This window comes from Furipterus horrens, unplaced genomic scaffold (assembly GCF_987537825.1).
Source record: "Furipterus horrens unplaced genomic scaffold, mFurHor1.1.pri manual_scaffold_6, whole genome shotgun sequence".
In the NCBI taxonomy this organism is placed as follows: Eukaryota; Metazoa; Chordata; class Mammalia; order Chiroptera; family Furipteridae; genus Furipterus; species Furipterus horrens.
The window spans coordinates 82,467,321-82,494,542 of NW_028327176.1; the positions used below are offsets into that span (position 1 = coordinate 82,467,321).

A 27,222-nucleotide genomic window follows, 5' to 3' on the forward strand; every position below is an offset into this window, starting at 1 on the left:
CAAGACCTGATACTTGCCCAATGTATTACAGAAAAATGATGAAGAGAAGTTTAAGCACTGGCAATGACAGAGTCATGGGGTATAAGTCCTACCTTTGACCTTATTTCCTATGCCTGAGAAGCACTGATATAGAAGTTTAAATAAACAAGTATTGCATTCTTCATCACAGACATGAGTAAACTCTGTGTATTTACTATGTTTATCTAGATAGAAGTCAGATGTCAGAGCCTCCAGGTGAGAGTGAGTTCTCAGAAGTGAAAGTAGACAGTCTGTGCCCAACCTTGTACTTGTTTCTCCCTGTTCCCTATGCCCCAGGGTTCTGACATCCTTATCTTTATTGTACTCCCATTGGAGGGTAAATAGCACAGATAAGACAATACAGGGAAAAGCTGGCATTCAGGGTTCAGCATTCCCTCCCAGTACTTCTGGGTGGTGAGTGCCTGGTGGAAGCCTGGGAGAGCCTCATTCTTATACTCTGGCTGGATTTCAGCCAGAGAAGCAACATCCTTAGCTGTCAGCAGAGAACAGAAAGCATTGCCCCTCCTAGAAGGATTCAAAGGGACCTGCAAGCAGACAAAGGCCCCTTTGCTTCCTGAATCTCTAATTTTAATCTGGAAAATGTGAACTATATTGTATCAGGTGATCACTAAGGTCTTGTCTCAGTCCATTCAGGTTATTATAACCAATTACCATAGATTGAGTGGCTTAAACAACAAGATTTGCATCTCACAGTTCTGGAGGCTTCCCAGGGTGCCAGCATGGCCCAGTTCTGGTGAGAGCCTTCTTCCTGGTTGTAAATGGGGCCTTCCCACTGTGTCCTCACATGGCAGAAAGAAGGCAATCTAATCTAGCTCTCTGGCCTCTTCTTATAAGGACACTAATCCATCTATGAGAACTACACTCTCATGACTTAAAAATCTCCCAAAGGCCCCACCTCCCAATGCCATCACATTGGGATTAGGGTTTCAACATATGAATTTGGTGTGTGTGGGGGGGTGCATTCAGTCCATTGCAGGTCCTTTCCTTTTCTCTCAAGATCAAGTTATTAACCAGAATGGATTGTGTGTGAGCGTGTGTGTGTGTGTGTGTGTGTGTGTGTGTGTAATCCAAAGCTGAACCCCGAGTTTCATTGAAAATCAGGTGATCATTGTTCTGACACAGGAGGAAAGTAACAAGATCTTCCCAGGGAGGTGAGACAGGGCTACCATCCTGTAGAACAGCCTTCTTCATAAAAAAACAAAAGGTCACAAGAAATAACACATGTCATGTTTATCATGGCAAAATGCCCTATATAGCTTATAAAACCTTACAATCCATGGAAATACATGGACTCTATTTGATCTGAATTGAATTTTCAGACACAAGAGGCTGATTTGTTCTTATAAATGGCAGAAGCAGACTGTGCATCCCCAAGCCACTGCCAAGACCTTCTAAGTGATTGGCTTCTATAGTTTCAGTATTTCACTTTCCCATAATCTTAACTTTTAAAAGGACAGTAGAATATACAGTTTTTAATTGCTGGCATGTATTTGGTCTGAAAATAACTCAATGCTTCATTCAAAAAGAAATCACCTTGAGGCTGGTATTTACCAAAATGAAGAGGAGTCTCAGTGATGAGCTGGTCACAGCAGTGAGTAATAAAAACAATATCACAACTTCTCATTTTTATAAAACTCTTCAACAAACATTCTCTCCTCTTGATTTTCACCCTTCAGTATTAGTACATCCCTTTTACAGATGAAAAGACTGAGTTATGGATGTATGTAACTTGCCAAGGTCACTTGGTCACAGTGACCATTTCAGGGTCCCAACACTTTCTGCTATGGGTCACAAGCTGTTTTCACGAACCCATTTAAAAATGCTGCTGACCCATATAGCAATGACCATTCACATGCTGTGATTTAAAATCATATCATAGGTCAATGCTGCCACACTCAAGGAAAAAGCTGAATTTTTTATGGGTAGCCCATATTAACAGTTTGCAATATATACAGGAGCTGCCAGATACAAGCTATTAGAAACACTAGCATAGCCTTGTGTAAGTTCATCTTGACAATACCATCCCAAGCAGCATAAACTGGAGATGAGACTCAGCTACTGAACAGAGTTCCATTGACACATGATAAGATGGAAACAGGAGATTTTGTACTAAAGTAGAGGTTAGACAGCTGACCACTGTGAATAGCTCACTCACACAAATTCAGCACAACTTCAAAGAAACTGAGAACTCAAAAGGAACTTTTTTTTTTTTAACTAAAGCATTATATCTCCTTCATTAGGCGCCCCCACCATTCCTCAGGTCTTTGCCAGAAGGCAGTTAATAAAGGTCCCTTGTTGTGTGTTCAGAGAATGCCATGAGTCCAAATATGAGAAATAGAAGAGAGAAGAAACTCACTGTAGAGTCAGAAGAGCTACAGATACTTCCACTGTGTAAGTCCACACATACCAAACAGTGCAAGTCCCAATAAATGTGGCACCAACTGGAGTTTTTCACCTCACTGCCAAGACATGACTATTTTTGTGGGCACTGGGGAGTGGCACCCCTGAAGTTGTGCCACCTTGCAGCTGGCCCTGGCTGAGGAGGGTGGATGCAGTCAGGAAAACCTCCCAGGTTAGTGGTTGGAGCAAGTTTTTAAAGAAATCAGGATATAAGGTGGACTGAGGCACTGCCCCCAGGTGGGAGCAGACACAAGTTGTTCAGGACCCCTTGTGGAAGAAGCAAGGTGGTGTTGTACTTCCTTAGACACAGTTGAGAAGATCCTATTTGTTGTTTGGTAGCCAGGAACCAGTACAGGTTCCTCTCTCATTCCTTCCACAGAACACCTGGAGCACCTATGTGTCTGCCCAGCATAAAGTGCTAGGGGTAGATGGGGCTCACATGCCCAGCCTGAGCCTAGATTCCATCATGAGAGTGATACCCACACATGTTGACCGGGGTGAAGATTCTGGTGTCTGTGCCCAGGACTACACTGTCAGAGTGGAGCCCTGCTAGGAAACACCCCATTGCTCCCTGGAGAGCAAGCCAAGGACTCAGGATACTGGGAGTAAAGGGTCATCTTTCTGGGGATGACTGAAGACAAAAAAGGTGAAAATGAGTTAGATCACAAAACTGAGATGGTAGAAAAGTCAGGAATGAAATGTGTAATGCAGGGGAAGTGTCTGTTTTCATCAAAGCCACTTTTATCTTTTTACAGCCAAAATGGAGGCATAGACTGACACGCTTCATCTCCCTCCACAACTAAGAAGGAATACAATTAACACAAAACCAGAAATAACCAGAAGATTCAGAAAATAAAGCTACATGGAAGTCCAACATATGAAGTTATAAAGTGGTGTTCGTCCAGACAGGTAGGAGAGGCAAAGCCGGGGTGGAGAGGTCAAGCTGTTCTGGTGGTGGAAGCTGAGACAATGGTGGCAGGACAGCCATAAACATAGACACCCATATTTAAGGGGAGGTGAGAAGCACCTGGGGAGCACCGCTGGCTGCAGACCAAACTCATCAGCTCGCAATTCCAATGCCGGGGAAGGCAGACCCTCATTGCTTCAGACTGTGAGGGCCAAAGGGGGTGGGGATGGAGGAGGAGGTTCCTGTTCTCTCAGCGGAGACTGAACGGCAAAAATACATCTTGGACCCCCGCACCCATGCAAAACACCACAGCGTGGTAAGAAGGTTGCCCAGTAGTGTGGAGTGCACGGGGCTCCACCTCCTATAGCATAGGAGGTTTGACAGCCCCGCCCAGGAAGCAAAGGTAAACACAAAACTCTAAGGATGGCACAGATCATGATAGAGATCCCAATCACACAGCTGACCAGACATCAAATATTTAATCTAACGGCTCAGCAGATAGGAAATCTTTCTGAGGCACAGTTAGAGCTTTGGTTATAAAAATGCTTACACACCTGACAGCAGATCTTAAACAAGACAGGAAAGGAATGGAGGCTAGTTCTGCTGAAATGAATGAAAACACATATGAAACTAGTGGTGAGGGAAAGAAAACAGGGGATCAAATCAACAAATCGGAACATAGGGAAGGAACAAACAGTCAACCAGTGCAGAAACAGGAAACGAGAAGTGAGGAAAATGAGGAGAGGCTCAGAAACCTATGGGATAGCTAGAAGCGGGCCAACATCTGAATCATAGGGTTGCCAGAAGGTGAAGAAGAAGAACTAGAAATGGAAAAATTATGTGAAAAAAATAATGAAGCAGAACTTCCCTACCTTGGGGAAGGAAATAGACTTACAGGTCCAGGAAGCACAGAGAGTTCCAAAAAAACCGGACCCAGGGAGAACCACACCAAGACACATTATAATCAAAATGTCAAAAATTAAGGATAAAGAGAGAATCTTAAAAGCAGCAAGAGCGAAGAAGAGAATTACAAAAAAGGAGTCCCAATAAGACTATTAGCTGATTTCTCAAAAGAAACTCTGCAGGCAAGAAGGGACTGGAATGAAATATTCAAAGTAACGAAAAGCAAAAACCTACAGCTACAATTACTCTATCCAGCAAAGCTGTCACTCAGAATAGAAGGGCAGAGAAAGTGCTTCCAGGACAAAGTAAAACTGAAGGAATTCATCAGATCCAAACCATTGTTATATGAAATGTTAAAGGGACTTGTTTAGGAGAAAGAGGATCAAAACTATGAATATTACAATGAAAACTATATCACAACAACCAACAACAAAAGCTAGGGAATCAAAACAAAAGCAAACTAAATAGGCAACGAGAGTGGGAAAAGAATTATAGGTATGGGGAACATTTTGGGGGGAGGTCAGTGGGACGGGCAAAGGGGAAAAGGGAGGGAGATGGTACAGGAATTAAGAAGCATAGTAGAAGGGAGCGGAGTAGATAGGAAGATGTTGAGAAGAACTATATGCACAACCAATGGGCATGGACGAAGTGGTGGGGGGACGACTGGAGGGAAGGGGGTCACTGGGTGGAGGGAAACAAAGGGAAAAGAAATTGGGACAACTGTAACAGCATTTTTTTTTTTAAAGCCAGTTTTAACTCTAAATTGAAGGAGCCTTTGTTTCCTCTGGACACAATCTCCAAACGTGGGGCCTTTCTGTATCAAATGAAAGTAAAGAAGACAGTCAAAGGATAGAAATTTTTTTAATGAGATACCACACTCTGTAGGTAAATCTCGTATGTTGAAGTGAGTTGGAGACTGAGGACGACACTGACAAGAGCTTCCATGATCATGGGGCCTGGTTATAAGGTCACCTTGCCACTCTCAGAGTAGGGAACTGAGACACAGAGACCAAAAGTGGAAATGCTGGGGGAGAGTCCCAGAAGCAGCTCAAAAATAAAAAGCTTGTCAACAATGGACAGATCTTCAAAGCAAACAAACAGCAAAGATATTGAGGCATTGAACAACACTCTAGATCAAATGGATTTAGTTGATATATATAGAACTTTTCACACCAGAAAAGCAAAATATACATTCTTCTCAAGTGCACATGGAACATTTTCAAAGATAGACCACATGGTAGGACACAAAACAAGCCTCAACAAATTCAAGAAAATTGAAATTATATCAAGCATCTTCTCAGGTCACAATGCCTTGAAACTAGAAATCAAACTCAAGGAAAAAACTCAAAGACATTCAAACTCAGGGAGAATGAATAACATGATATTAAATAATGAATGGGTTAACAATGACATCAGGAAGAAATCAAGAAATCTCTGGAAACTAATGATAATGAACACACAACAGCCCCAAACCTATGGGACACAGCAAAAGCATTCCTGAAAGTTCCTAGCAATACAGGCATACTTAGAAAGGATAGAAGAATCTCAAATAAAAAGTCTAACCCTACAGCTACAAGAACTAGAACAACATTAACAAACAAAGCCCAGAGCAAGTAGAAGGAAGGAAATCATTAAGATCAGAGCAGAATTAAATGACATAAAGACTAAACAAACAATTCAAAAGATCAATAAACCCAGGAACTGGTTCTTTGAAAAGATAAACAAAATCGACAAGTCTTTAGCCAGGCTCATCAAGAAAAAAAGAGAGAGGACCCAAATAAATAAAATCAGAAATGAAAGAGGAAAAATGACAACCGATACCACAGAAATACAAAGGATTGTAAGATATTATAATGAACAACTGTATGGCAAGAAATTTGACAACATAGAGAAAATGGACAAATTCCTGAAAGCATATAATCTTCCAAAACTGAATCAAGAAGAAGCAGAAAGCCTGAATGGACCAATAACAACTAGTGAAATTGAAGCACTAATCAAAAAACTCCCGGCACACAAAAGCCCTGGACCGGATGGCTTCACAGGTGAATTCTACAAAACATTTAGGAAAGAACTAACTCCTATGCTTCTCAGACTATTCCAAAAAATCCAAGAAGAGGGAAAACTCCCAAACTCGTTCTATGAAGCCAGTATTACCCTAATTCCAAAACCAAGTCAAGACACAACAAAGAAAGAAAACTACAGGCCAATATCGCCTATGAACATAGATGCTAAAATCCTCAACAAAATATTGGCAAACCGGATCCAGCAACACATTAGAAAGATCATACACCACGATCAAGTGGGATTCATCCCAGGGATGCAAGGATGGTTTAATATTCTCAAATCAATAAAGGTAATACACCACATAAACAAAATGAAAGACAAAAACCACATGACCATATCAATAGATGCAGAAAAAGCATTTGATAAAGTACAACACCCATAAAAATAAATAAATAAATATAAAGCTCTCTGTCCTAAGCCATAAATCTAAGAAGTTCTAATTAGAAATAGACACATTCTCTTACTTTTGAGAGATAAAATGTCTACACCATTGCCAAACAAATTTGCTGTGATTGGATTTCTCTCTCTCTCACCATCACTATGAAGGGAAAGGGAGGAGAGATCATAAGATAAAACCTTCCCTTACCGTGAAGGAAGCCTTGGTAAGGTCAAGAGTAATCTCCTTTGGATCTTTAGATGAACTGACATTCCAGAGCTACAGAGAAACCATTGTTGGCAACACTCCATCTACCTCCTTCCCACCACAAACACACACCAAAACTGGGTTCATTAGATCAAGATTGCCAGAGAAACAGTCATCTTATGCAATAACTGAGGACAACACTGTAGGCCACGTCTTTCATAGACAACACAAATGAAAGTGTTGATGTGGAAAATATGTGATTCATTGGATCAAGGTAGTGACATGAGGGGCTCCTCCATGACCTGTCTCCTCACCCCAACCACCTCCTCAAAAATATTCTATGGCTATAAGGCATTGTCTACTCCCTCCCTCACCCTGTGAACAGGCAGCTAGTGGCTCACACTGGGATGTGTGGACCTGTCATTTTGTGGCAAAACACAACAGTGAAAAATCAAAGCCATTTTCTTATGAAACTGAGAAAATACTGAACTTTTCTATATAATGCTAAATTCTTTCTATACAATACTGAATTCTTCTGGACTATTAGTAAAATTTACCCAAAAGGACTGTCGGTCCCAAAAGAGAACCAGTTAGGCACCAACCTTGATGTGGTATTATCTGGTCCCTGAGATCTTCCTTGAAACTTTAGATTTTCTTCCCTGAATTAAGGATAAAAAAATGTTCCTGTTTATATGCCAAAATATAGGCATTCATAAAAGTTTACAAAAATGGAGGTCTTCCTTATTTCTTGGTGATCTCAAAGTGTCCTCTGTGATCTGTCATGTTATTGTGTGTATTTAGTGACTAATAATTGTACTCATGTCTGAATATTTAGGATGCTTTGTGCACACACAAAGACCAAGGAGCAGTGTTTTATCATGTCCCTCATGGTGTCTCCAAGGAAGCCTGATAGTATTTTGTTTTTAAGGTACTTTTCCCTTGAGTGGTCTTCATTTCCTCCAGGAAGCATTTTTCTTTTGTCCTTTGGCCTTTTCCTTTCATATGGGAGGACATCTTGTGACCAGTATCCCTGTGCCATGCACTAATATTTACGAGTAAGGAAACCTAAGGATAACCTGGAGATCCAGACATGTAAGTGGTGATTTTCAAAAGTGCACATTCCTGAAGGGTGATGAACATTTCTTATGAGTTTTATCTATTCCATTTGCTTTCTGGTCTTCATTAGCAGAACTGGAACATTTCACATTTCAGCTATACATCATGCAGTGCACAAAGTATTTGCTTAAGTGACTCCTGTATATTCAAAGAACAAATGTCTGTCAGAGTGTAAAGTCTATGGACCCTGGGAGCAACAAAGCTTCTCTGAAATGCTGGGAGTGGCCTGCAATCCAACTGGATGGAGAAGGGTCTGAAAGGTTGTCACCTCAGAGTTTTCTTGGACACAGACCAATGGGTGTGTGTGTCTCCTATCACCATTTGCAGGGCTCTTTTGAGATTATGCAAGACTGATCAAGGCTATTCAGTTTTTAGAGAGCCTCGATTTCAAATCTCCTTGTTTGCATCCTCACAACCATAGAAACACTCCAAAAATGATTACCATGAACTATTATGTAGCCATTAAAATTATGTTTACATGGAATGTTTAGTGATGTGGAAAAATGCTTATGTTCAGGTTAAGGCAAACCACCAGAATAAAAACTACAAACAGTGTTATCTCAAGCCTGTGAAATTACCTCAAGAATGAAGTAACTATAAGAAATGACCACTCCCCCCAATCTCATGCCATTAAAAAGTCACTAAATAATATGCATATAATGAGTTCAGTTTGTTTAAAGATAAAGTGTACATATATGAGTCCATATGTAAATGCACCAAAAAATGAATAGCAGAATGCACCCCCATGGTTAACAGTATTTACCTCCTGAGAAGGGTGGAGAGCTGTGAGGTTCATCGGTTAGGATAGTTTTGGCTAAGACTAACAGAAAATCTAACTCTAACTGCTTTAAGTAGCCAGGAAGTTTTCAGGATGTCACTGAATAATTCAGAAGGTCAAGGGCACAGTGGAGGCCCCATTTTTCACCTCTGTAGTTTTTGGCAGCTCAGCTGGGACCTTGCCTAGCTTGCTCTGGTTTCCCACTTACTGGCATGATGTGTCCAGGAGAAGAAAAAAACACCTGAATTCCTTGCCTCCTTTTAAGGGCCTAGGAAGCTGCCTGATAATCTACCCTCGTGTTTTATTGGCGAGGGCAAGGTGGACATGCTCACTTGAACCAGTCACTGGCAAAGGTAGTAGGCCCACCAAGGTTGCTTGACCAATTAGGATTTACTTTGAGACATGTGGAGGAGGGCAGACTCCTGAGCAAAATCTGGTTTCCACCAGACAGAAAAAGAAGGATGACTACTGGAAAGGCCACAAAGGGTGAAGGGGATCTTTTTCCTTTTATTGGAAGTGGTTGTGGTTCTGCATTATTTAAAATTTTTACAAGATTATATTCATTTTTTAAAAGTCTGATATAAAACCATTTGAATACACAGAAAAGGGACTTAAGGGAACTACATCTTGAGATAGTGTGAAATCTTCATTTTCTTCATTCTTTTCTATATTTTCCAAAAATTAACTATACTTTTATAACAGAAAAGTAATAATTTTTAAAATGTTCTCCAGTTGTCAATATTTTGACTTTCAAGAGGCAAAAATAACCCTCCTGAAGTTCTGAAGCACCAGTTTTTGTTCAGTAGAGTTTGGAAGAACTTTGCTGCTCAGCTGTGTCACCAGCTTTTCTTTCTATGCGCTTGTGTCCACCGGAAGTAGAATGATTTTCAGTGACATGGGAACATAATGTAACCTCCAAAGGCCTTCAGAAATGCAGCAAAGGCTGCACAGTTGTGTCCCTGGGTCCTACATCCTACCCTCATGCTTCATCAGTGCTCTAAGCCCCATTCTGGGGACTCCAGGCTCCATGCCCACTTTCCCTCCCTTGTTAGCACATCCCCAAACCTGCCTTGACTCCAGTCGCTCCTCAATTTTTCCTTTCCCCACACATCCAACTGCCATGGCTTTCAAGGTTTATTTGGGGATGGGGCACATGGAGCAGGCATGGCAGCAGAGAAATCTCCTTTGCAAATGAATAATCTCTTTCTCTTGCTCTCATTGCATCTATATATGCAATGTTAACTGAATTATTATTATTTATCTATTTACTATTTTTTATTACAGTAGTCCCACTTTTTCCCACATTGCTCCCAACCTCCAGTCTACCCATTCTCCCACAGAGAATCCCTACCCCGTTGTCCAAGACCATGGGTCAGTTATGCTAGTTCCTTGACTAAACCCTTCCCTTACTTAGCCCCCTTCTCTCCCTCCCCTCATTCCCCGTGGTAACTGTTAGTCTGCTCCTTGTTTACATGCCTCTGGTTCAATTTTACTCTTGTTTCTGTTGTTCATTAGTTTCCTCTATTAGGTGATATCATATGGTATTTGTTTCTCATTGCCTGGCTTACTTCACTAAGCATAATTCTCTCTAGTTCCATCCATGTTGTCGCAAGTACTAGGAGTTCCTTCTTTTTTTCTGCTGCATAGTATTCCATTGTGTAAATGTACCACAGTTTTCTGATCCACTCATCTACAGACAGGCACTATGGCTGTTTCTAGCACTTGACTATTATAAATAGTGCTACTATGAACATAGGGGTGCATAGGTTCTTTTGAATTGGTGTTTCAGGGTTCTTTGGGTATAATCCTAGCAATGGAATTGCTGGGTCAAAAGCAGTTACATTTTCAGTTTTTTGAGGGAATTCCATACTGTTTCCATAGTGGCTGCATCAGTATGCATTCCCACCAGCAGTGCACTAGGGTTCCCTTTTTCCACATTCTCACCAGCACTTGCTGTTTGTTGATATGTTGATGATGGCCATTCTGACTGGTGTGAGATGGTATCTCTATGCGGTTTTTATTTGCATATCTCTGCTGGCTAGTGATGTTGAGCATTCTTTCATATGCCTGTGGATCCTCTGTATGTCCTCTCTGGAGAAGTGTTTGATCAGGTCCTTTGCCCATTTTTTAATTGGGTTGTCTGTCTTCTTGGTGTTGAGTTGTATAAGTTCTTTATATATTTTGGAGATCAATCCCTTGTCTGAGGTATCATTGGCAAATATGTTTTCCCATATGGTTGGTTCCCTTTTCATCTTGCTGATGTTTTCTTTTGCTTAGCAGAAACTCTTTAGTTTGATGTAGTCCTATTTACTTTTCCCTTCATTTCCCTTGCCTTAGGAGATATATCAGTGAAAATATTGCTACATGAGATATCTGAAATTTTCCTGCCTATGTTTTCCTCTAGGACTTTTATGGTGTCACGGCTTACATTTAAGTATTTGATCCATCTTGAATTTATTCTGGTGTATGGTGTAAATTACTGGTCTAGTTTCTTTTTTTGCACATCCCTATCCAGTTCATCCAGCACCATTTGTTGAAGAGGTTCTTTTAATTCCATTTGATGTTCCTTCCCCCTTTGTCAAATATTAGTAGACTATATACACCTGGGTGTATTTCTGGGCTCTCTATTCTGTTCCATTGATCTATATGTCTGTTCTTATGCCAGTACCAGACTGTTTTGATTACAGCAGCTTTGTAGTATAGTTTGACATCAGGTATTGTGATGTCTCCTACCGTGTTATTCTTCCTCAAGATTGCTGTGGCTATTCAAGCTCTTTTTTGGTTCCATATAAATTTTTGAAGTATTTGTTTTAGGTCTGTGAAATATGTCATTGGTATTTTAAAGGGATCGCATTGAATCTATAAATTGTTTTGGGTAGTATGGACATTTTAATAATATTGATTCTTCCCATCCATGAACATGGTATATACTCCCATTTATTTGTATCTTCATTACTTTCTTTCTTCAGTGTTATATAGTTTTCTGAGTATGGGACTTTTACCTCCTTGGTTAAGTTTATTCCTAGGTACTTTATTTTTCTTGTTGCTATAGTAAATGGGATTCTTTTTCTAGTTTCTATCTCTGATATTTTATCATTGGTGTACAGAAATGCCTTCAATTTCTGAATATTGATTTTGTACCCCGGTATTTTGCTAAATTCACTTATTAGGTAAAGTAAATTTTTCATGGAGTCTATAGGGTTTTCTATGTATGCAATCATGTCACCTGCAAATTATGACAGTTTTACTTCCTCTTTTCCAATTTGGATGCCTTTTACTTCTTTTTCTTGTCTGATTGCTGTGGCTAGAAATTCCAAGACTATTTTGAATAGGAGTGGAGAGAGTGGACATCCTTGTCTTGTTTCTGATTTCAGGGGGAATGCTTTTAGTATTTGTCCATTGAGTATGATGCTGATTTCAGGATTCTTGTATATGGCCTTTATTATGTTGAGGTATGCTCCCTCTATTCCCATTTTGCTGAGTGTTGTCATCATAAATGGGTGTTGTACTTTATGAAATGCTTTTTCAGCATCTACTTATATGATCATGTGATATTTGTCTTTCATTTTGTTTATGAGGTGTATTACATTTTTTGATTTTTGAATATTAAACCATCCTTGCATCCCTGGGATAAATCCCACTTGATTGTGGTGTATGATCTTTTTAATGTGTTGCTGGATCCAGTTTGCCAATATTTTGCTAAGGATTTTAGCATCTGTGTTCATCAGCAATATTGGCCTGTAGTTTCCTTTCTTTGTTGTGTCTTGACCTGTTTTTGGAGTTAGGGTTATACTGACTTCATAGAAAGAGTTTGGAAATCTTCCCTCTTCTTGGATTTTTTGGAATAGTCTGAGAAGGACAGGTGTTAGTTCTTCCCTAAACATTTTGTAAAATTCACCTGTGAAGCCATCCTGTCCAGAGCTTTTGTGTGCTTGGAGTTTTTTGATTACTGCTTCAATTTTATTAGTTGTTATCAATTAATTCAGACTTTCTGTTCTTCTTGATTCAGTTTTGGAAGATTATGTTTCCAGAAACTTTCCCATTTCATCTATGTTGTCAAATTTCTTGCCATACACTTGTTTGTAGTAATTTCTTGCAATTCTTTATATTTCTGTGGCATCAGTTGTGATTTCTCCTCTTTCGTTTCTGATTTTATTTATTAGGGTCCTCTCTCTTTTTTTCCTGATGAGCCTAGCTAAAGGCTTGTCAATTTTGTTTATCATATCAAAGAACCAGCTCCTGGTTTTATTGATCTTTTGAATTGTTTAGTCTCTATGTCATTTAATTGTGCTCTGATTTTGATGATTTCCTTTCTTCGACTTGCTCTGGGCTTTGCTTGTCATTGTTTCTCTAGCTCTTGTAGCTGTAGGGTTAAATTTTTTATTAGAGAGTCTTCTAGCTTTTTTAGGTAGGCCTGTATTGCTATGAACTTTTCTCTCAGGACTTCTTTCGCTTTGTCCCATAGGTTTGGGGCTGTTGTGTGTTTATTAATATTTGTTTCCAGAACTTCTTGATTTTTTTCCTTGACGTCATTGTTAACCCATTCATTATTTAATAGCATTCATTCATTCTTCAAGAGTTTGAACATCTTTGAGTTTCTTCCTTGAGGTCGATTTCCAGTTTCAAGCCATTGTGACCTGAGAATATGCTTGATATGATTTCGATTTTCTTGAATTTGTTGAGGCTTGTTTTGTGTCCTGCCATGTGGTCTATGAAATTGTTCCATGTGCACTTGAAAAGAATGTATATTTTGCTTCTTTGGGGTGAAAAGTTCTATATATATCAACTAAGTCCATTTGATCTAGTGTGTTGTTCAATGCCTCAATATCTTTGGTGTTTGTTTGCTTTGAAGATCTGTCCATTGTTGACAGTGGGGTGTTAAAGTCCCCTACTATGATTTTGTTGCTGTTGATATCCTTCTTGTAGTCTTCCACCATTCTGTTTAGATATTTGGGTGCTTCTATATTGGGTACATATATGTTTAACAGAGTTATGTCTTCCTGATGGATTCTTCCCTTAAATATTATGAAATGTGCCTCTTTGTCTCTTTTTATGGTCTTTTCTGTGAAAGCTGTTTTGTCTGATATAAATATTGCTACACCAGTTTTGTTTTGTTTTTCACGTCCATGTTGGAATACTTTATTCTGTCCCATCACTTTCAGTCTGTATAGGTCTTTTGTTTTGAGGTGGGTCTCTTGTTGACAGCATATATGTTGCTCATGTTTTCATATCCATTTTTCTACACTATGTCTTTTGATTGGAGTATTTAATACATTTACATTTAAGGTTATTACTGACAGGTATTTATTCATTTCCCTTTGTACTTGTGTTCCTCTCCCTCTCTTTTTCTTCTTTTTCTTAAAGCATTCCCTTTAGCATCTCTTGCAATGCTGGTTTGGTGGAGATATATTCTTTTAGTCTTCCTGTGTCTGGGAAACTCCTTATTTCACCTTTCATTTTGAAAGAGAACCTTGCTGGGTAGAGTAGTCTTAGTTGTAGGCCTTTGTTTTTCATCGCTTGAAATATTTTTTTGCCATCTCTTCTAGCCTGTTGTGTTTCTGTTGAGAAATCAGCTGATAACCTTATCAGAGCTCCCTTGTATGTTATTTGCTGTTTTTCTCTTGGTGCCTTTAGAATTCTCTCTTTGTCTTTGAATGTTGCCATTTTGATTATGGTGTACTTTGGAGTGGGCCTTCTTGGGTTCATCTTCATTGGAACCCTCTGTGCTTCCTATATGAGACTTTTTCTCTCCTCATTTTCAGGAAGCTTTCTGTCATTACCTTTTCAATCAGGTTTTCTATCTCTTGGTTCCTCTTCTTCTCCTTCTGGTATCCCTATGATACAGGTATTATGATGTTTCATGTTGTCCTGCAGCTCTCTTAAACCCTCTTCATTCTTTTTAATTCTTTTTCATTTTGTTGCACTGTCTGGGATTTTTTTTCTACATTGCCCTCTAACTCACTAATCCGATCCGTTGCTTCACTTACCTGCTGTTGATTGCTTCTACTGTGTTCTTCAGTTCAGAAATTATATTTTTCATTTCTTCCTGGCTCTTATTGATAGTTTCTATGTCTTTTTCCATGTTGCTGTAATTATCAGTAAGTTCCTTGTTGGTTCCCTGGAGTTCTCTGTAGTTTTCCTGGTGTTCTTTGTAGTTCATCTGGAGTTCATTGTAATTTTCTCTGAGTTTGTTGAGTTCATTGAAGTTCCTCACTACCATTGTGTTGAATTCCATGCCTGATAGTTTGCTTGCCTCTGTTTCATCTATCTCTCTTTCTGGGAATACCTTTTTACTTCTGATGAGGTGTTGTTTCTCCTTCTCTCCATTTTAGGTGGCTCTTCCTGTTTGCTTCTGTTCTTAGATTGACCTGCTTTTATTTTCTGCCTTTGTTTTGTGACTTTCTTGTATACAGTCGTTTGCGCTGCTGCCTCCGGCTGATGCCACTAGGAGGGGAATAGCCTGCTTAAGAGATTTCTCCATAGCATTGGGGATGACTCTGCATTGAGATCTAGTCTACTGTTCTCCCAGCTTTCTCCAGAGCCCGCACCCAAAGCTTTTACAAAGTGCCTCTAGTTCACTTCACCCTCTTTTGGCCTCAGCCAGGGGTGAGTACACTCCCTCATGCAGGCTAGGGGTGGGCGGGCTGCAGGTTGGTTGTTAGCATACCTGGGTGGCCATGTTCCAGGCTCTTCTGTGCATTGGACTGGGTCTGCTACAGGTGGGTGGACTGATTGCGCGCAGGGGCGGATGGCCCGTGGGCCCATATGCGCCCTGGCAAGGGCGGGATAATTGTACATGGGGGCAGGTGGACCATGGGCGCTTCTGTGTGCTGGCACAGGGCAGGCCACTGGCCAGCCAGGTGCATGCCAGGGCGGGCGGATAGAGGCACTCCCATGTCTGTGCAACCCGGGTCAAGGGGTGCGGAGTGGGAGACTGTGCTTTTCCTCATGGGTCTCTCAAGAATCTCACCTCACCGCTCGCCTTTCCTTCCTGGTCTGCAAAAAACAATAAAAAGAAACACGCACACACACACTCACACACACACACTAATAAGCTGCTTCTTGCCTCTCTGAGTGAGATGCCACCTGGCCCACTCCTGGTTCTGCCAGTGGGCGGAGCCTTGCTCTCCACCCCTGACTCTTCTCAAAGGAAACCTAGGGTCACTAAAAAATCTTTGCGCACTACCAGCCACAGCCCGCAGAGCCAAGCCAGCCAGAACTCATGTCTCGCCCCTTTCTCCTCCGTTATCTTCCCAGACAAGTTGTTCTGAGATGGTCCCCTCTGCTGCCAACAGTGCCAAGGCTCAACTCCTGCCAGTATCCAGTCGTTAACTGAGATGCTCTGTCCACAATTAGCCTAAACTACAGATAGTTCTTGGGAGTGAGCAAGCACAGATTCCCCTCACTCCTCCACCATCTTTCTTCCAAAAATTCGACTGAATTATTTTATTTGTCAGTCAGATTATCTTTCCTAAGATCAGGGTGAAGAAGACCTGGGAACACCCATCTTCCTCAGATGTCAGGAGGAAACAATCATCTCAGAGCATGAAGTACAAAATGTCCCTGGTGAATTCTAACACACATGACACTAATTTCCAGTAACTGAAACTAAACTGAAAAGGACTGATTGATGGCCTTAATCCTTAAAAGTGCCCTCCTGGGGAATGCACCAATGCCCCTCAAAGAGGAGAGATGCCTGCTCTGCCCTCCACATCATATTTTTAAGGAGTGCCTAACTGCCACAACCACCAGTTGGCCTTGATCAACAGAACTTATAGGATAAGTATCTGGAAAAGATTCAAATAAATATACAGCTAGAAGGGGTACCACCAAGGCTAACCAGAAGCCAGGACACTGTAGAAGAAGAGTGGAGATGTGCATGCTCTTCATAATAATTCTAATTTGCATCTGATTAACTTCTACAGCTGTTGGTCCCACCCTCCAGCCCTAGCTCTGTTCTCTATTTCTGGCCTTAGGCTCCTTGGTTAACCATATTTAATCTGTAATTGCTAAACTATAGTATTCCCTCACTTATCGCAGGTATTACATTCTAGATGCCCCTGTGATAGGTGAAAAGCCGTGAAGTAGAAATCTTACATTTACTTTAGTATTTGCATATATTTTAAGGCTTTATAAACCCTTCCTACACACTTATAAACCGTTCCTAGTCCCTTATTAACCTTTCCCACTCCCTTAACATTTTCCATACCTTTGAAAACACTACTTATGTTCTTAAACATATTCTACACTCTTAAACCTACGTAACTTTAACAACATACATATACAGTACCGCAAAATCCTATGATATAGCAAAAAATCTGCGATAAATAATTAAATATAATATTTTTTAAAATCCCACGATACAGAGAGGTTGCAATAAGTGAACCACAATATAGAGAGGGACTACTGTACACAGAAAAATATCTTAGGAACCTTTTCTTTCTACTTGCCTACCAGCAAGGTAAGCATTATTCACACTATTTTTTTTAGCAGGACACTGAGGCTCAGAGAGGTTACTTAAGTTGCTCCAGTCACAAAGTGCTGAGTCACAAAGCTTTCCATTCAAAGAAGACTAGAGGTTACGGTCAGCAATATGGGTCTCTGACCAGAAAGTCTCGTTTCCTGGGCCCTTCCCTGGCTGCTGCCCTGCAAAGTGGCATCCCAGGACCCCATTTTCAGTCTAGAAAGAATCTCTCCCTCCCTTCCTCATCTGTCAGCTCCTTGAGAGCAGGGAGGTCCCATGCTCTTGATTATTCTATTAACTAGGTCTACAGCATAGAAAAATGCCCAGGAAACATATGATGGATTAAATTAAGTGTATCCCAGACCTTGCTATTTTGTTGAAATATCAGTCACCTGAGATCTTGTCAGAAATGCAGAATCTGGGGTTCCAATCCAGACCTGCTGAGCCAGCATTTGCATTTAACCAGGTCCCCAGACAACCACATGTACTGTCCAGTTCAATACATGATGGTCAGCACTCTCCACCTTCTTTAATACACTTTTTTTTTTCAGTGTAGAGCATAAACTCTCTTGTTTCTATTCTGAATCATAAAATTGAAACCACACGTTGCTTTATGAGCCATAGAAGTTCAAAGGGTCTTTGGGGGGATGTTCCCTAACATCCCTAATCTCAGAGAATTCAGGTAAGAAACAGTAGGTAGTGCTTTAGCTAAAAACTACATTAGAAAGGTCCCATTTTAAAACACATGTTCACATCTAATAAATTTAGTGCTCTCAGGTACTATTAATCATCATCAGATTTTAACTAGAATTACTCATAGTTAAGTACCCTATTAGTATTTGGATTACTAATAGTGACAATTCAGCTCATTTCCTACATCTATTTATTGAGCACCTATTATGAACAAGGCCTCACAGGAAGAGATGCTATGGGAATATGAAGGAGGTCCCTGACCTCCCATCTTTGCTACAATTACAATAAAAAACACACTAATCGAATATTTCTGTAAGCAAATAATGCATCAAGTATCATTTCCACTATTTAAATGTGAAACTCAATTAGGTGCTTCTGTGATGCAGCCAATTAAACTATTGGCGTAAAACAGCCAATACTGAATCACAGGACTGTTCTTCAACACCTCTCAATCTGACCTCTTCTAGGGAAGAGATGTGTAGGTGTGCATGGGATCAGCATGGGACAATCCATGTCCAGATCACAATGGAAAAATGACTTTTCATGTAAAGAACAAAATACATAGTTGTTTTAAAAACTGAGAAAAAGAACTTAGCTCTTTGAGTTCTTAAGGTGCAAAACCAAGACTTTGAAAAAAATTAACATATAGATATAGCAAAATAAAATGTATGTGCGTGCATTATTATTTTAGTCTGAAAAAATAATTAATTTTGAATTTGAAACCTAAAAACAAGTGTCAGCCTTAAGGGACAGCTATAAAGATTGCCAAAAGTTAAGAAAGATTGTTCAAAAAATAAAAATAAAAAAGATGAATTCAACTTCATAACACTTACTCATTAAGTGATTGATGTGTGTCATTTTTTACCATTTTTATTATTTTTTATCACTTTAATTATAAAACAGCATGGGCGAAAAAAGGCCCAAACTCTTACAAAAACCAAATAAGCTTAAAAACAACTGTTATTTCATACATAAAGGTGAATTTTTTAGTCACCATCTAAACACTCCCCTATCAGGAAATTTTTTCATCACTCTAGTAAAGCCTCACTTGGTTCTTTTCATGGCTTGTTTAACTCTTTGGGGGTTAACATTTTATTAATAATATATTTCCTCCAGAATGCATTCCCTTCTTTTACCTCCACAGGAGTCACTCCAGGGAGTAGTGAGAATAACATTGATTCTACATTTGCACACAGTGGGACAGAGCAGCAGATAAATAGAGGTATCCATTTCCAAGAAGAAAATGGCTAAAAGCAGAACATTTACAGTTCTTCTAAGCCACGCTCCACATCTCTCTAGAAATAAAAGACAATTATTGAATGTCTTTATGTTGTACACTTTATTGTTTAACTAAATCTATAAGCAGATTGCTGAGACTTCTATGGGTCTTGGTTTAGCTGTGTAAAATGAAGCACCGATTGATTTATTTATTTATTTATTTATTTATTTATTTATGCTTTTGCAAAAGAGTGGGCCAAGTCAGAATGGCCCTTTTAAACATTATATTTATTTCACGATTATTTTAAAATACACTTTAGGGTTAACTGTGGCAAACTTTTTCTGTAAGGAAATCTTAGTGGTAGAAAGATAGAGCCTCCCAAGGAGTGCAGTCCATTTTAACGCAAGCCAGGATTAGTTGGTCCATTTACTGGTCAGGGATTAAGTGAGAGTGAGATAGACAGAGATGGATGGTGAACTTGGCTAGGAACTACGTACTTTAGAGCTAATTATCTGGGAAGTCCAAACGAAAAACAAACAAAAAAAACCTCTGATTAAGAAAATAAAATTGGGGTTCTAAATGATCAAGAATGACCAGTTCTTCTCTAATTAAGTTAATTTAAGAACTACTACGTTTTTCACCTGTAAAGATACAGGCCAACCAATTTAATAAATTTGCGGCCGGATATCAAAGCTGCAGGTACTAAAGACCAAACGCGCGGAACTCGAGCCTCTGGGACACCCTTCTAACACCTGTTGAACTCCAAGGCTTTTAACTTGCGAAATAAAAGCCTCATATAAATACAACCTTGGGAGTGTTTAGATGCGTATTTTTAAGGTTTCTATCTTGCTTAACCAAGAACACTGGTTACTAATTATTTATGAAACACAGAACTGAAAACAAACGTTCTTACCTTGAACAGTTTAAAGAGTGGCAATAGAGCGGGGTTATTTTTTCCGCTTAGCCCCTTGGTACCTGTCCCTAATCCCTGGTTACTGAACCTGAGCAACTATTTAGAAAGATCAAAGGTGAGCCTGCCTCCTTGTTCCGGGAGGGGGCACACCTCCCAATAAAACGACACGCTGGCATCCAACCTGAGGAGCTCTGGGTGGCAAGACAACGCAAGGAGCCGGGCTACGCGCCCTCTAAGCGACCAGGGAGGAGACTCGGCACCCAACCCGGCCCGGAACCAATTGCAACGGAGGGACCTCGAAAAACTGCGGGCCTGGGACGCGCACTCCCCAGACTCTGGGCGAACACGGCTCCCCACGTTTCGGAAGGGCGCGCAATGGGGCCCATGGAGCCAATGAGTCATCCTCAAGGCTGCTGCCCCGCAAACGGCCTCCATCCATCCCACTGGTACCCCGTGAGCACCCCCAGATCCTGAGGATCGGGGTGCCTCGTCCCTGCCTCCTACGACAACCCGCAAACGAAGCCCACTAGAACCGCTACCGCTGCATAACTAAATGTCCGGGCAGCGGGACCTGGCAGTGGGCGCCCACCTCCCAGCGCCCCCTTGGACCCGGGTGTCCACTGCACTGTTGAGCAGGTGATCGAGTCCCACCAAGTCCGCGCACATGTCTCCCGGCCCTGTGTCCCTCGAGGCCCTGGGCGCGGCTCCTTACCTCAGAGAGGGCAGGGGTGGCCCCGCGAGGCCGAGCGCAGACTGGGCCAGAGAGACGCGCCCGCCGCCGCCGCCACCGCCTCTGGGAGCCAGAACCGGAGCCAGAGCCGGAGCCGGAGCCGTAGCGGGCGCGGCGAGCTCCTCTCAGGCGGCGGCGGCAGGCGCAGCTCTCGCCGCCGCCGCCGGCGCGGCCTTGGCCGCGGGGTCTCTGAGATGGGCAGCCGCCAATCCCGGGCCGTCGCCGCGCTGTTCCCTTGGCTCCTGAGGGAGGCAGGCTGCTCTCGCGGCAAACTCTTCCGCTCGCAGAGCCGCCTGAGAGCCGCTACCGCCTCTTCCTCCTCCCCCTTCTCCCTCCCTTTCCTCCTCCCTCTCCTCCTCCCCCTTCCTCCGCTCCAGCGGCAGCCACCGGCCAGGTCTCTCCCGGCAGCCACCCAGCCTGGGACAAACTCCCTGCGCTATGATGGGCAAAAGGATCCCTGACCTCAGCTTCCCGGGCGGCTCAGACCCCGCATGCTCCGCAGCCTCCCTGCCTCCTCCAGGCTGGCCGGGATGCTTGGCTGGGTCCGGCCTGGGGCACAGGATAGAAGGGGTGGTGGTGGGGTGGAGGGGTGTAATTGGAAATGAACTTGGCTGAGAGCGGAGCCAAGAGGATGCGGGGCTGCCACCCGAGGTCCTGTTCATGTTGTTGCTGGGAGTGGCAAGGAATCTTCCTCCCCTGCCTAGTGCAAACCCTCTCCTGGCCAGCTGCCACCCTGCTGTCTCGTGCGTTCAGGGAGAGCACACAGCTGTCCTCTGAACTGGACTGAGGTAAGTCATAGGGCGAGTCTCCTCACAGATCACTATGATCTCTCAAGCAGGGGCGGGCAGGAAAGGGGTCTGGTGGACTGTTGGAGTCAGGGACTCTAGTGACAACTGTTCCAAGAGGATCACAGCGGCTACTGGAGCAGAATGATCCGTGTTTCTTCCAAGGCGAGCAGAGCCGGTCGAGAAAATGGGTCAAGGATGGAAAGGACCCCAGCTAAGTGCTCTCCTCCACCCCAGCCGCGGCAAAGGTACATGGGATTGGGAACTATAGCCAGCAGCACATACTGGAGCTCCACTCTGCATCTCCCTCCCTTCCCCTGCTGCACTCCTCTCCAGTACAGGAAATGTTCCACTGACCTACATATTTTTCCAAACATACGTGACCTTTTTTTTTTTTTCCTCTGTAGGAGGAGACAGGCGAGAATCCAAGAAGAGGAGAAGCTAGAGCGATGAACGCGAGAAAACAGGGAGGCTTTCACCAAGGCTCCCGCGAACAGTGAACAGAGATGCAGTGTCCAGGAGCCCAGAGCTGCTGTTTGATGCTCTGGGGGCTCTGAGACAGAGTCGGGTGATAAACGGAGACCCTGCACCCCGCTGACTCCTGGAACCGCAAGGGGGGGTTCACCAAGACTCACAGACTCCGCTCCACCCCAGGTGATAGTTTTCACCACATGGAGGCACCTGGGGAGAGGCCCAAAGAGGGAAGAAGTCTCCAACCCTCAGGAAGTCACCCCTTCTTTGACATCACATAGCTACGATGTCTGGCACTGTAGCCCAGCGGCCCTTTTGGGATGTTGCTGAGTCCCTCCCACATTCTGGCAGGGGGTCTCGTTTCGGTGTCCAGTAGGAATCGCCTATGGCCTTTCCTCTGAACACCAGTCGAGGCAATAGACTGGGGGTCGCCCCTCACTCGGTTCCAGGGCCCTTGCTTTATCTTCTCCATCCTCGAGTTCAAGAAAGGCCCTCTCCTGCATAGACCCAACCAACAAACAGCGCCTTATTTGGCCATGCAACCCCACACCATCAATGAGATCAAGATGCTTATACAGAGTACTCCCCCCAAAGTAGGTCATTCTCTTTATTTTCCACATGTATTATTTTTGTCTAATTTTCCTCCTGAAAAAGTCAGCTGCAAAGAGGTTTTCACATCCTTGAGAGCAACTGCCTTAGTCTTGCTTCTGACTCGGAGGGCTTTTCAAGAAGGACGAGAAGGCATTTGGCACACTCTGATTGTGAAGTCCATTCCTTTCCAAAAGGAGAAAAATTTTTAGATGTATTTTATTTTGCTTTATTTGTCTACTCTTTTTCCTTCAGGCAAGTAGGTTTCACCCTGCCCCGAAAACATGGCCATGACTAAAATCTACTAAAGGATAAAGTTTTGTGCTTTTAACGAGATTTAATGCAGAATTTAAAGCTACCTCCTTTCCTTTCTTGCTTTGAAACAAGTTCCTACTCTGTCCTCCTTCCTTTTTGGTAACAGTTAAACAATCATTAAATGATCCTTTAGGAAACAAACAGTCTACAATAATAACACTAAATCTGCAATGCAACAAGTATTTTTGCTATGGTCTGTTTTTACCTGTGACACAGTAGGATGTCCTACTAAATGCTTTCTGCCTTTTAATCATGGATTTGGTGTATATGTAGTTGTACTTATTTCAGGCTCTATCCCATCTCCTGGTATTAATCCTCCTGGGTCAGGACACCTGTTTGACTAAAGGAGAGTGGAGTCCACAGCACAGAACCCAGTCAGGACTACAGCACAACAGGGTCCCCAGAAGAATGTGTGCTTCTTCCAAAATGTAGGGGAGAGTAGAAGACAAGTTTACTTTCTGTTCATTCTATGCATTTGACTGTCCTCTACCTTTTATTGGCATTTGTCAAAGGCTTGTCATGAATCAGGCTGATCTGAGCCTGTGAGGATCAAGGGAAACTTCACAACAGTTTCTTTTCAAGAGGGTTTACAATGTAGAGGCCAAGATGAAGATGAGACCAAATACAGCCAGTGCCAGAAGACAGAGTGCCATGTGAATTCAAAGGAAGGAATCAGGGTGGACTTCAGAAAGGTGATATTGGTGCTAGGATTTTTCATGAAACAGATGACAAAGTCGAGCTAGATCATAATCTATACATTATTAAAATTTTGCAGCATAGAGCAAAAAAACCATTTCAAAATTGCATTGTCAATTTGGGGAAATTCTCAAGTCTCATGTGGTTAGTCCTTTAAAAGAATGTGGTTTTATTAATTGAATACTGCAGTGATGTACCCAGGAACCCCAGATACTTTTCAAAGAATCAAAATTTATGAAGGAGAGAAACAAAATGTTTAACTGTAGTCAATTACATCAAACTTTGAAGATATCAGTGGAACAATTCAAAGTTTTTGCATTCTAATTGGAGATTCTTTTTTCATCACAGAAGTTGGCTCTGTAGCACATCTTAATTAAAAATATTTATCTAATTAAATTCTCAAAATATATACACTATAGGTCACCATAGATGGTGCTGCATACAGGTGGGAATATGTGGGCTACTACAATAATTACAGCACTAGGTCGGGGCTAGGGACCCACATTAAGTATGTATAGTCAGTGTATTAAACACTCGTTAGACTATATAACAAGGACAGGGTTCTATGATGGATGATATCATCACAGCTGTTGTGACTGATCATAAGATGGAAGGGAAATACACACACACACACACACACACAATCATATATATATATATACACACACACATATATAAATACATAAAATCTCCAGAAGCCCATTTGTAGATTTTTACGTCTTAGCAGTTTTCACATCAAATTTTAAAAAAGAAAAAGAAGACACAATACCACGTATCATTAAGTAGAATAAGATCATGCTAAGAAAGAAAACTGTTGCAACCTAGGCAGAAGGGGAAGTTAGATCTGTATAAGGATGAAGAAGATGCCTCAGAGACCAGTAACTGGAGACTGAATGACTCAGAGGCCAGGGTTTATGCATACCTATAGAAGAAAATTTAAGAATGTCCACCTTGCATTTGAAACATCAATCTTAGAACTTAAATGCCTTGGTTGTGCAGGAGCTTCAGAGTAAAGGGCAGGATAGTGATTTGTTCACTGTAGCAGGCTCTTTTGGACCTGAGGATGCTACCAGAGGATGATCAAGGCCTCCTGCAGCCTGCCTGGTAAAGTTAAGACTTGACTGGCATTTGTGCCTATTATATCATGTGGTTGGCAAACTAAAGAATGAAGTAAGGTGCTTTCTTTGGCAGCACATATACTAAAATTGGAATGATACAGAGAAGATTATTAGCATGTCCCCTGCACAAGGATGATATGCAAATTCGTGAAGCATTCCATATTTTTTATTTTTTCCTATATATCTCCTAAGGCAAGGGAAATGAAAGAATAAACAAATGGAACTACATCGAACTAAAGAGTTTCTAATCAGCAAAAGAAAACATCAAGATGAAAAGGGAACCAACCATATGGGAAAATATATTTGCCTCAGACAAGGGATTGATCTCCAAAATATGTAAAAACAACCCAATTAAAAAATGGGCAAAGGACCTGAACAAACACTTCTCCAAAGAGGACATACAGAGGGTCCACAGGCATATGAAAGAATGCTCAACATCACTAGCCAGCAGGGATATGCAAAAACCACAATGAGATACCACATCACACCAGTCAGAATGGCCATCATCAACATATCAACAAACAATGAGTGCTGGCAAGGATGTGGAGAAAAGGGAACCCTGGTGCACTTTTGGTGGGAATGCAGACTAGTGCAGTCACTATAGAAAACAGTATGGAATTCCCTCAAAAAACTAAAAATGACCCAGCAAGTCCATTCCTTGGATTATACCCAAAGAATCCTGAAACCCCAATTCAAAAGAACCTAAGCACCCCTATGTTCATAGCAGCATTATTTACAATAGCCAAGTGCTGGAAAACAACCTAAGTGCCCATTCGTAGATGAGTGGATCAAAAAACTATGGTACATTTACACAATGGAATACTATGTAGCAGAAAGAAAGAAGGAACTCCTACCTTTTGAGATAACATGGATGTCACTAGAGAGAATTATGCTTAGTGAAATAAGCCAGGCAATGAGAAACAAATACCATATGGTATCACCTAATACAGGAAACTAATGAACAACACAAGCAAATGAGCAAAATTGAACCAGAGGCATGTAAACAAGGACCAGACTGACAGTGACCAGGGAGGAGGTGGGGAGGAAAAGAAGGGGTGTAAGTAAGGGAAGGGTCCTGTTAAGGAACTAGTATAAATAACCCATGGACATGGACAACAGGGTGGAGATTGACTGTAGAAGAAGGGGTGGGCTGGGTGGGGAGGGGGAGAAATGTGGGGAAAATGTGGGACAACTGTTAATAGAAAAACAATAAATAAATAAATAAATAAATAAATAAAAGAATGAAGTAAGATTTCCTTACAAAACTGATGAGGCGGGCCTAGAGAGAAAATCTGGGTTGGAGCCTAGAGAGAAAATCTGGGTTGGAGGATCCTGGAAGTGACAAAGACCCAAAGCCTCAGCTAATCCCCATTAGTTAATTGCATGCTTCTGAGGACCACAGGAGGATATGGTACATGCATGTGCACATTCATGCAAATACACAATACACATACAAACATCTGATAAAGAGGTGGTAAGATTATTGACAACATGGACCCTTGAGAATCTTTCCTTATAGTTAAACCCCTTGAGGAAGACCCTTCATGTACATTTTCTGTAATAATAAAGTTTGATTTTAGGTCCCATTTATTACTTAAACAAATAGTCTTTATTTTTTTAGAGCAGTTGTAGGTTCACAACAAAATTCACTAGAACATACTGAATTCCTATACTGACTTCCCACCCCAACCTCATCCACTATCAACACTCCCCACCAGTGTGGTATTGATACATTTGTTACAATGAATGAACCTAAATTGAACCATCATTATCATCCAAAGTCCATAGTTTACATTAGGGTTCACCTTTGGTGTTGTACATTCAATGGGTTTGGACAAATGTATAATGACATGTATCTACTATTATAGTATCATACATAGTAGTTTCACTCCCCTCAAAATCCTCTGTGCTCCCCCATATATCTCTCCTTCCCCACTAATCCCTGATTTTGTTTTTGACTACCTCCATAGTTTTGCCTTTTTCAGAATGTCATAATTGAAAACACAAAGTATGTAGACTTTCAAATTGGTTTATTTCACTTAGCAAAATGCATTTGTTTCCTCCCTGACTTTTCACGGCTTGATAGATCATTTTTTAATAACACTGAATACTATTCCATTGCCTGGATATGAAGGTTTTTAAAATGCTTTTTTAGTAAATACTGTTTGCAGTAATAAAAGGTAACATTTATCTAATAGCCTTGTGCCAGGTATTTACATACCTCATTTCATCTTCATAAGGCCCTGTAAAAAAAAAAAAAGAAGTGATTTATGAGTTCCAGGTGACAGATAAGGAATCTGACTTAGGCTCAAGGTCTCTTGGCAAATATGTGGCAGAGCAGGGTTTATTCCAGCTCCACGACTGCTGGACCCAGGCTCCCTTCCCCAAACCCAGCACTAGCTATGTCAGATACCAGCACAAAGATATTCATGGTATCACT

General features: G+C 41.5%; 1 protein-coding gene and 1 non-coding gene across 4 annotated transcripts in view; one reads left to right on the forward strand and one right to left on the reverse strand.

The window, feature by feature from the left end:
• The window catches only part of NPAS2 (neuronal PAS domain protein 2), a 180,583-nt gene extending 159,477 nt beyond the window's left edge, over positions 1-21,106 (reverse strand). For 2 of the 3 annotated variants that reach the window (XM_090281939.1, XM_090281940.1), the window contains exon 1: positions 20,792-21,106. The gene's annotated coding sequence lies outside the window, so the exon portion shown is untranslated. The remainder of the gene's footprint in view (positions 1-20,791) is intronic. The other variant, XM_090281938.1, reaches the window with a different exon arrangement.
• A 3,733-nt stretch (positions 21,107-24,839) lies between these two features.
• Positions 24,840-24,949, forward strand: LOC150006631 (U6 spliceosomal RNA). The gene has a single exon (XR_016512030.1). It is a non-coding gene; the product is annotated as a U6 spliceosomal RNA (small nuclear RNA).
• The last annotated feature ends 2,273 nt before the right edge of the window (positions 24,950-27,222 follow it).